General features: G+C 37.0%; 1 pseudogene; it reads right to left on the reverse strand.

Moving 5' to 3' along the window:
* Positions 1–1,389: 1,389 nt before the first annotated feature.
* The window catches only part of LOC102825788, a 34,288-nt pseudogene continuing 24,761 nt past the window's right edge, over positions 1,390–10,916 (reverse strand).

Genomic DNA, 10,916 nt, shown 5'->3' on the forward strand with positions numbered 1-10,916 from the left:
AGTGCAGCCAGAGTGTTCCTTGGAGGCCAGGATAGCTAAGCTTTGTCTCTCATACTTTGGACATATTGTCAGGTGGGAACAGTCGCTGGAGAGGGATGTCATGCTGGGTAAGGTGGAGGGTCAGAGAAAAAGAGGAAGACCCCTAACGAGATGGATTGGCCGGGTGGCATCATTGATGGCTTCAAGTGTGGCAGCGGTAGTGAGGTTGGCCCAGGATCAGACATTGTTTCGTTCTGCTGTGCATGGGGTCACTATGAGTTGGTTCCGACTCCATGGAACCTGACAACAACAACAACCAGCTGCCCTATGCTCAACACATAGGTCATGAATTGAAATATTAGATTGGAGAATTAGAACTTTTGAATTATATTTTTAAAATAATATAATATGCATTCATTTGTAGGATAAAACTGTTATTGTCTGTTGTTAAGTGCTGTCCTGTCAATTCTGACACATAACGATCCTGTATAGGGTTTCCAAAGAGGAGCTGATGAGCACGAACCTCCGACCTTGCAGTTCAAACCAACTTTGCAGTCCAGCGCATTAATCCTTATAAATTATTAACTATTCTCAGTTACATTTATTGAGTGATTTGTAAGTTGGACTTTCAATAACAAAAATAAATATGACTAGACCTTCAGTGATATCTTTTGACAGATAGTAGGGCTTTTCACTATAAATTTAGAATCAATGGGCATACGAGAACAAAACAAAAGTAAAATCTGGGATTTTTTCTCTTTGTTGGTAGGTGCAATCAAGTCGATTCCAACTCATAGTGACCCTGTGTAGGGTTTCTGAGGAGAGGCTGGTGAGTTAGAACCATTAACCTTGTGGTTCAAACCGATCTTGATATTGAGTGCTTATCCTATGATGTCACACAATATAGTCAACATTTTTTTAAAAACATTATTTTCTCTTGCATGAACTCCTTTGTCTATGAGCCCCTTTTTATTTCTTGCGATTTTTCACATTTCATAGCACTTTATGAATTATAAATCAAGATGTACTAGAGAGATGACATAGTATTGATCTCCTAAGATTATAAGGCTCAAACTCACTCATAACAACTTTTTTTAAAAGCCTGATATTTTTTCTTTCTTAGCCTGTTTAAATGTGAATGAACATGTCATGACTGCTCTTTATAATTGTTGTATTCATTTTGTCTCACAATACATGTATGTTCTTTGCTTTAACCCACCTCATCATAAGATACTACATTGTTAAAGTATTCATTTTATCTGTTTTTTTTTTTTTGGAGGGGGGGGGATAGTATACTTTATTGATGGTACATGACAATACTGGGCTCTCTAATCCCTTCCCCTTCTGGGTAGAAACTGTGAGAATGGGAACTTCTCAGTGTGTTTGGGGATAGAGTTAGGGTAAGAACTCCTAGCAGCTAATGGCCTCCTTCTTCCTCTGGTGCTTATGCTGGGCTTGGCGGCCCAATGGGCTTATATTCTTTGAAGGCATGTTGACCAAAAGATCCACCACCCTGTTGCTGTAGCTGAATTCAATGTCATACCAGGAAGTGAGCTTGACAACGTGGTTGTTGAGGGCAATGCCAACCCCAGTATCAAAGGTAGAACAGTGGTTGTCAACTGTTAAAGTCACAGGAGACAACCTGGTTTTCAGTGTAACTGAGGATGCATTTTAGAGGCCCATCTGATGCTTGTTTCACCACCTTCTTGATGTCATCGTATTTGGAAGATTTCTCCAGATGGCAGATCAGATCCACAACAGGCAGGTGGGGAGTGGGGACATGGGAGTCTATGCCAGTGAGTTTGCAATTCATTTCAGGGATGACCTTGCCCACAGCTTTGGCAGCACCAGTAGATGATGTTCTGGGCAGCCCCATGGCTATCACACCACAGTTTCCCAGAGGGGCCATTCACAGTCTTCTGGGTGGCAGTGATGGCATGGACTGTAGTCATGAGTCCCTCCACTTTGCCAAAGTTGTCATGGATGACCTTCGCTGGGGGACCAAACAGTTGGTGGTGCAGGAGGCATTGCTGACTATCTTGAGGGTGTTTTTATACTTCTTGTGGTTCATGCCCATTGCAAACATGGGAGTATCAGCAAAAGGGGCACCACTCTTCAAGGGAACCCCAGCCTTTTTCAAGGTTGTGAAGACATTGGTGCACTCTACAACATATTCAGCACCAGCATCACCCCAGTTGATATTGGAGGGCTCTCACTCCTGTAAGATAGAGATGGGCTTCCCATTGATGACAAACTTCCTGTTCTCAGCCTTGGAAGTGCCATTGAACTTGCCATGGGTAGAACCATACTAAAACAAGTAGACTGTGTAGTTGAGGTCAATGAAGGGGTCGTTGATGGCAACAACCTCCACTTTGCTAAAGCAGCCCTGGTGACTGGGTGCTCAATACAGCCAAATCTGTTGACTCTACCTTCACAATCCTGTCTCTGGGATGCAGATGTGACTGCAAGAGAAACTGTGGTTGCCTGTGAATGGGGAGGAGCAGAGAGCCTTTATCTGTTTTTGAAATTCTTGTTAGATCATGATTAAATATCCTTTGCCAAAAAGGAAAACAAATTTTTATCATGAGGCTGTCTACTTATGACACACATAATTGACATAAAAGACATTATGTATACTTTGTTTTCAAGATAAGAAACTAAATTTCAGTATTAAATAATGAATTCAGAGGAAATTAGTGATGTGGTTCAGAATTTCAGAGGAAAATAGTACATGTGGGTAAATTTTGATATTCTTAATTGCAAAGGCCAATTGAGAAAGTTATGAAGTAATATATGTATGTAAGCGGGTTTCAAAAAGTTTGAGGAAAAATGGTATTTAAAGATAATGGGATTTTCCCACAAATATTTTTAAGAGATCTGGTGTAGGTCTGTAGAATAAGTACTGGACTGCTAACCACAAATTGGGTGGTTCAAACCCACTAGCCATTCTTGGAAACCCTGTACATGGTCATTATGTATTGAAACTAACTCGATATCACTTAACAGCAACAGTATATAGTATATTTAATAGTTTGCCCATCAGTTGAATAGTCAAAACACAGGCTAAAAATGCTGGACTTCAGAGTCCCAGCCCAGATGTTTATTCCTCTGGGCCACATTAACCATCTAATGCTCTCTTGCAGTTTATACATTGTTATATGGGGTTCAGTCTTTACACAGATACCCTGAAGGAAACTAGGACCTGTTTGCTCATTTCTCCTTCTACAAATCTCAAACTGAACACAGACTTCAGCTGCCACAATTTAGTGTGTCCCAGGTTGAACAATAAAATGATACAAATGGAACTTCTCTTTGAGCTGGGCTCCTCTGCTCCTTTCAGGTTTGATAAGAATCCCATCTGTTGACTTTAGGATTGTGGTATACAAATTTTCAGAAGTAGTGTGTCACATTGCTGCCACTTGTATCTCGGGCATTCTTTATTGTGGTTAACAGAGAAAAGGAAAGACTTAGACATTTGCTATTATCTGCTTATCCTACAATTTAAAATTAATTTGAGCTCATTAACTCTTTTTATAAAAATCAAATGTAAACTGTAAATGTTTAATGCCTTTAGAAAAAAATATGTATTTTAACAATGAAATTACTTTCTTGCTCACATAAGAAGATTGTGATACTCATGTCACACTGGGAGAAGTCCAGAAAAGGAGATAAAAATCTACTCTATATTTTGGCTTGGATCTGCCCACTGGCTATTCAACTGACATTGAAAACCACCTTAATAGCCACTTGGATATTTCCCTATAATCCTGGGCATGTTGCTTAAACTGTCTAAGCCTCTTTTGTGCTTTCTTTCTTTTTTATTCTTATTATAAAGACATAAAAACATTTCCTTTATAATATCACTTAATAGTAAATAAAGTAAAATACTTACAACACTTAAAAAAAGTTACTAGAACACATATAATGTCTTGTATGTCTCAGTGATGATAATAATGATGATGATGGTGATGATGAAGATAATGATTGATAAGCCAGTAAGTGCATATGGTGAAACTATCTTAATCTCCACACAAATCTCAGTAATTAATAATCATGCTTCCAACAAATTTCCCTTGTTGAATTTGCTTTTAGAAAATATCTACTTTAATATACAAACTTAATCTAGTCTAACTTGCAATGACATTGTACAACTAAATGCTTGTACCAAATATTCTTACCTAATAAATATAGGAAAAAAAAGAGGAAGACCCCCAGCAAGATGGGTTGGCCAAGTGGCAGCATCAATGGGCTCAAGCGTGGCAAAAATTGTGAGGTTGGCCCAGGACTGGGCAGTGTTTTATTCTGTTGTGCATAGTGTTGCTATGAGTCAGTACTGACTCAATGGCATCTAACAACAACAACAATAATTATAGTGGTAAATATAAACAATAAATCAATGGTTTACTGTATTTGTTAATTAATTATTTCATGTTTCTGCAGTTAGAATTTTTTCCACTACATGTAATACAATTTTTTTTTACCCCAAAGCTCTTGAACACATTTACATCTAAATATATAGTAGAAAGTATGCTTCTAAAGCAGCCTATAACCCTTCAATTCTCTATGGTCCTTTCCAGAAATGTTGGCCCTAATCCAGTGAAAGATTTATTGAAGAAAGTCAAAATTGATAGTCAAACAAGGCAAAAGACCAAATTCATATTCCCAATAGAAAATAAAAGTTTTGAAAAGGTTACAGGTGAATTATTTCAATCTTTAATTCTCTAAGATTCTGAAAATATTTTTATTGTTTTTAATAGCAACAACCTTGGCCATGACCTTAAGTTTCTTTAGGGATTTACATAACTACATGCAAACATATCAAACCAGACCAACTATCTTATATTCCTCCTCAAAGTTCCAAGTGATCTCCTATGAGACTGAGCATGTTGTTTAGTTAAAAGGACAGTTCTTATTCCTAAAGATAGGAAAGAGTAATGAAGCTTTATCTTCTCATTTTGATATTTCCTGCTCAAAGAGACACCTTCAAGGTTGTTAGGCTTAAAATTGACTTGCTTATATAATGGTTTCTGTGGTCTCAGTGTCCAGATTTCAGGCAAAACTTTTATTTTTTAAATTTTCTCATTGGGAAAAAGGGAGGTAGCATACCCAAGTACAAATTCTCAAATAAGGTTAACAGGTACGCCTCAACTACTTAGTCTTGTGAAATCTTCAAGGGATATGATTATACTATAACTCCAATACAATGTAAGCTTGTATTGAAGGAAACTGGACATATGATTATCCAATTTTAAATCTGTTGTTTTGGAGAATTACACATCCGTCATTGTTCTTTCACCAGTTCTATCACATATTCCAAATTTCAGCTCTTTTCTAGTCCTTGGACTGAGAAAGGCAAGGCTGTTTTCTTTCTGATACTTAGCAAAACAAGAGCATCTTTCATTGTGGTGTCACTACTGGAACTTGCTTAATGTCCATTTGATTTTTTTTTTTTCAACATTTTATTGTGAATTGAATGGAGGTTTACAGAGCAGATTCTCAGTTTTACATTAAACGTTCTACTCTCCATTATGAGAGTTAATGTGCTGGACTGCAAATTCAGTTTGAACCTCAAAATAGGCGGTTCAAGCTCACCAGTCACCCCTTGGAAATCCTATACAGGGTTGCTATGGGTCAGAACTGACTCAATGTCACTTAACAACAATGATAACAAATCTTACTAGTGTTGTTTTCCCCCAGTATACCTATCTACCACTTGGAGTACTGGTGTGGAACTATTGGATAAGCTCTGGACAATAAGGTAGGTTCGGGCTTCTAAACTCTGTACAGGGTTTGCATGATTAGGAACCAACTAGACTGCACTTAACAACAATAACAAACACTTGAATGAAAATTGTCCCACAGTGTTGAGTTCTATTCCAGACTTAAAGAGTGGCTGAGGGCCATAGTGGTGACGAAATGCAAAAGAAAATTATGAAGAATCATACTAGGAACTAGTGGTGCAAAAATCGTAGTTGTTGTTAAGACTATAACTCTTTACAGGAGACTCATCTTTCACCCGTGGAGTCACTGGTGTATGTAAACCACTGGCCATGTGATTAGCAGTCCAGGGCTTATTCTAGAGAGCCACAACACTCCCAAAGCAAAAACATTTGGTGCTGAAGTGAATATGTTTTAAAATACATGTATCATTAGTACAACCATTTCAATTTTATCAATTTTTCGCTGAGATTATCTTTGAGGAGGGGAAACAAGTTTCATTTTATTAGTGTTGTTAGGTGTCATTGAGTCAGTTTCAACTCACAATGACCTTATACATAACAGAAAGAAATACTGTGATCCTGTGGCATCACCACAATTGTTAAACTTAAGCTCATTGCTACTACAACTGGCCCAATCCATCTAATATGGGATCTTTCTCTTTTTGGCTGACCCTCCACTTCACCTAGCAAGATGTCCTTCACCAAAGACAGGTCTGTCTGATAATATATCTGAAATATGAAAGACATACGTCTTGCCATCTAATTTCTAAGGAGCATTCAGGATGTACTTCTTCCAAAACAGAATTGTTTATTCTTCTAGCAGTTCATAGTACTTCAAAGATTCTTCTTCAACATCATAAATTAAATGCACCAATTATTCTATTGTCTTTATTCCCTGTCCAACTTTCCCATGCATATGAGGCTATTTGCTAGTGTTAGGCACACTTTAGTCTTCCAACTGCAGCAGATTAGCCTAATGCAATATACCATTTGATTTCTTAACTGCTGCTTCCATGAATTCTGATGGTGAATCCAAGCAAAATTAAGCTTTTGAAAATGTCAATGTTTTCTCCATTTGTCATGGTGTTATGTATTTGTTCAGTAGAAACCATTTTTGTTTTCTTTACAGTGAGGTGCAACACATGCTAAATGTTGTGGTCTTTGATCTTCATCAGTAAGTATTTTAAGTTGTCTTTTAATTCAAAAAGCAATCTTATGATGCATATCTTCCATATCATATAATGAGATAATTAATCTTCCTCCAACTCTGATACCAAGTTCTTCTTCATATAATCCATCTTCTTGGATTATTTGTTCAACATGAAGATTTAATAAGTGTGGTTAGAGAACACAACCCTGGCACACACCTTTCCTGATTTTAAATTCCACATCCTTGTCTGAATCCAGATAGAATTGCTGTCAAAGTAATGCTACAGTAGGTTTTTAATTTTGTTTAGTAAAAATTAACTTGCACATAATATTAATGAAACTGTTCAATGACCTCTTTTTCATTTAGTCACCTGTCTTTGGAATGAGCACATTTATAGATTTCTTCTAAAAAGTATATCAGGTTGCTGTCTTCCAAATTTCTTAACATAGATAGTGAGTATCTCCAGTCCTGCATCAGTTTGTTGAAATATTTCAATGTGTATTCCATCAACTCTCAGAGTCTTGTTTTTTTCAATGCCTTCAGTACACCTTGAACTTCTTCCTTCAGTACCACATTGGCTGTTGATTATATGGTACTTTTTGAAATGGGTGAACATCAACCATTTATGGTTTGGTCAGTGACATTGTATTTCTGTCATTTTCCTTGGATGCTTTCTGCATCATTCAAAGTTTTCCCTATAAAATCCTTAAATATTACAAGTTGAGGCCGAGGTTTTCTTCAGTTCTTTCAGCTAGTGAGTTGTGGAGTATGTTCTTCCATTTTTGTTTTCTAATTCCAGGTCTTTGTACATTTCATTATAATACTTGATTTTGTCTTCTTCCGCTGCCCTTTGAATTTTTCTGCTCAGCTCTTTTACTTCTTAATTTATTCTATTTGCTTAAGCATCTCTATACTGGAAAGCAGGTTTCAGAATCTCTTCTGACATCTATTTTAATCTTTTCCTTCTTTCTTGTCTTCTTAATGCCAGTTTGTTTTTTTCCTGAATGGTGTTCTTGATGTCATACCACAACTCTTTTGATTTTCAGTCATTAGTGTCTAATTCATCAAATCTGTTATTGAGATGATCTCTAAATTCAAATAGGATATGTTCAAAATAAAATTTTGGTTTTCATGGACTTGTTTTAATTTTCTTCAGCTTCATCCAAAAACTTGCATCTGAGAAACTGATGGTCTGTTCCAGTCTGCCCTAGACTGTTTTTGGCAGATGATGTTGAAGTCTTCCACTTTTTTTCCCCACAGTACTAGTCAATTTGATTTCTCTGTATTCCATCTGATGAAGCCCATGTGTATTGTTTTATGTAGTTAAAAATGGAAGTTGAATTGAACAAGTTGTTGGTTACAAAATTATGTGATCTTCAGCATCATTTCTATTACTAAGGCTGTTTTCTAGTTATTAATCCTTCCTCCTTGCTTCCAACCTTTGTACTCCAATTACTAGTAATTTTCAATGCATCTTGATTTCTTGCTTGATCAATTTCAGACTAATGAATTTGGTAAAAATCTTCAATTTAATCATCACTAGCTTTAGTGATTAGTGTGTAAATGTGACTAATAGTGGTATTAATTGGCCTTCTTTGTAGGATATAGATTTATAATATCACAGATAGCATTATACTTTAAGATTAATCTTGAAATGTTCTGTTTGATGATGAGTTCTATGTCACTCCTCTTCAATTTGTCATTGACAACATAGTAGACCACATTGTCGGATTCAAAATGGCAAATGCCAGTCCGTTTCAGCTTACTAATGCCTAGATATTGACCTTTATGATTTACATTTCATTTTTGAAAACTTTTAAATTTTCCTAATCTCATACTTCATGCATTCCATGCTACAGGCATTTATAAATATTTACAGCTACTTCTCCTTACTTTCAGTTGTGTCCCATCAGAAAATTAAGGTCCTGAAAACTTTACTACATTTGTAATATCACAGTCAACTCCACTTTGAGAAGACAGCTCTTCCCAGTTATATTCTGAGTGCCTTCCATTTAGGGGCTCATCTTCCAGCACTATATCTGACAATATTCTGGTGCTATTTCCCATGTTTCAATATTCGATATTCTGGTGCTGAGAGTGTTTCACTGCTATGCATAAGGTTTTCAGTGGTTAAATATTCAAAAGTAGTCTGTGTTATCTTTTTCCTATTCTTTCCTAGTCAGCTGAAATCAGTCCATAATGAGTTTATCCTGCTGATATTTAAAACACCCATTAGTATAGCTTCCAGCATAGCAGAATCATGCAAACCAACACAGTATATAAGCTGTCATGTAAGTGGTTGACAACCTTGCTTGGTGTAGGTGAAGAGAACTTTAAATGCTTTGTGATTAAGATCAAATAACAGAACCTTTAATTTGTGCTATACCTCAATGTAAAGAAAACAAAAGTTCTCACACATGGGCCAAAAATATTCATAGTTATCAACAGTCTCACATGCATGTGGAAGTTGGAATTTGACTAAGCAAGACCTTAGAATAATTGATGCATTTGAGTTATGAAGTTGGAAAAATATATTTAAAATACCATGGACTGTCAGAAGAATAAGAAAAAAAATGTATTGGAATAAATACAGCTAGAACGCTCCATAGAAATCAGATTGGCGAGACACTGTTTTTCTTATTTCAGACATATTATCAGGAGGGATGAGTCCTTGGAGAAGGACATCATGCTAGGTAAAGTGAAGGTTCAGCAAAAAAGAGGAAGACCCAAAAGTGGGGATTTGGCACAGTGCCATCAGCAATGGGTTTGAACTTAAAAACAATAGTGTATATGTCGCAGGATCTGGCGATGTTTCATTCTGTTGCACATAAGGGTCATTATGAGTTAGAACTCGCATTTGGACTAATGCACTAGACTGCAAAGTCATATGAACCACAAGGTCAGTGGTCCAAGCTCACCAGTCGCTCCTTGGAAACCCTATACAGGATCTCTATGGATTGGGACCCACTCGACAACGCTTAACAATAACAACAACAAAGATAAAGTAATAAGAAATGCCTAATATGAAAAATTTCCGCGGGAGAAAGATGAGGCTTTCTCCTCCCGTAAAGATTTACAGCCTGGGAAACCCTGTACAGGGTTGCTTTGAGTCGGGACCGATTCCACGGCACATAACCACAACAACAATATGAAAAAGTAGTCCTGGCGTGACATCGTAGGGTCATCAATGGACTGTGAACCACAGGTTAGGCAGTTCAAATCCATCAGCTTCTCCAAGACCCTACACAGGTTCTCTATGAGTTGGAATGACTCAATGGCACTTAACAACAACAACAATATGAAGAGATCAGAAATTAAAATGAAAATTGAAAAGAAAAACATGAGTTAACCAAGAAAAGAAATAGAGAACTGGCATTCCTACAAAAAGAGCACTGATGTCACAGAGGGTTAAATTTGCAGCAAATTGAATGGTTTGTCTTTCCAACTTAGAGTATCTCCATTGGAGAAAGAGAAAATATTCATCTTTCATAAAGATTTTGTTGTTTTATTAAGTACTACCTAGTTGATTCTGACTCATAGTGACACTAAATAGGCTTTCCAAAACTGTAAATCTTTATAGTAGAGGAAAACCTCTTTTATCTTCTTCAGAGCACCTAATGGGTTTGAGCTGCTGACCTTATGTTAGTTGCCCAGTGCTTATCATGCAACACCAATATAGTTGTTGTTGTTGTTAAGTGCCATCGATTCAGTTCTGGCCCATTTTTGTTGTTGTTCGGTGCCATCGAGTCGATACTAACACAAAGCGACCTTATGCATAACAGAATGAAACACTGCCTGATCCTGGGCCAACCTCACTATCATTGCCATGCTTGAACCCATTGATGCTGCCATTTTGACAGTTCATCTCACTGGGGATGGGGTGGGTCTTCCTCTTTTTCTCTGACCCTGCAACCTACCAAATATGATATCCTTCTACAGTAACTTGTCCCTTCTGACAATATGTCTGAACTATGAGAGATGAAGTTTGCCCATCCTGGTCTCAAAGGAGCACTCTAGATGCACTTCTTCTAACACAGATCTCCTAGCTTTACCTGCAGCTCATGGCA

The sequence above is a fragment of the Chrysochloris asiatica genome, unplaced genomic scaffold (genome assembly GCF_000296735.1).
Source record: "Chrysochloris asiatica unplaced genomic scaffold, ChrAsi1.0 scaffold00143, whole genome shotgun sequence".
Classification (NCBI taxonomy): Eukaryota; Metazoa; Chordata; class Mammalia; order Afrosoricida; family Chrysochloridae; genus Chrysochloris; species Chrysochloris asiatica.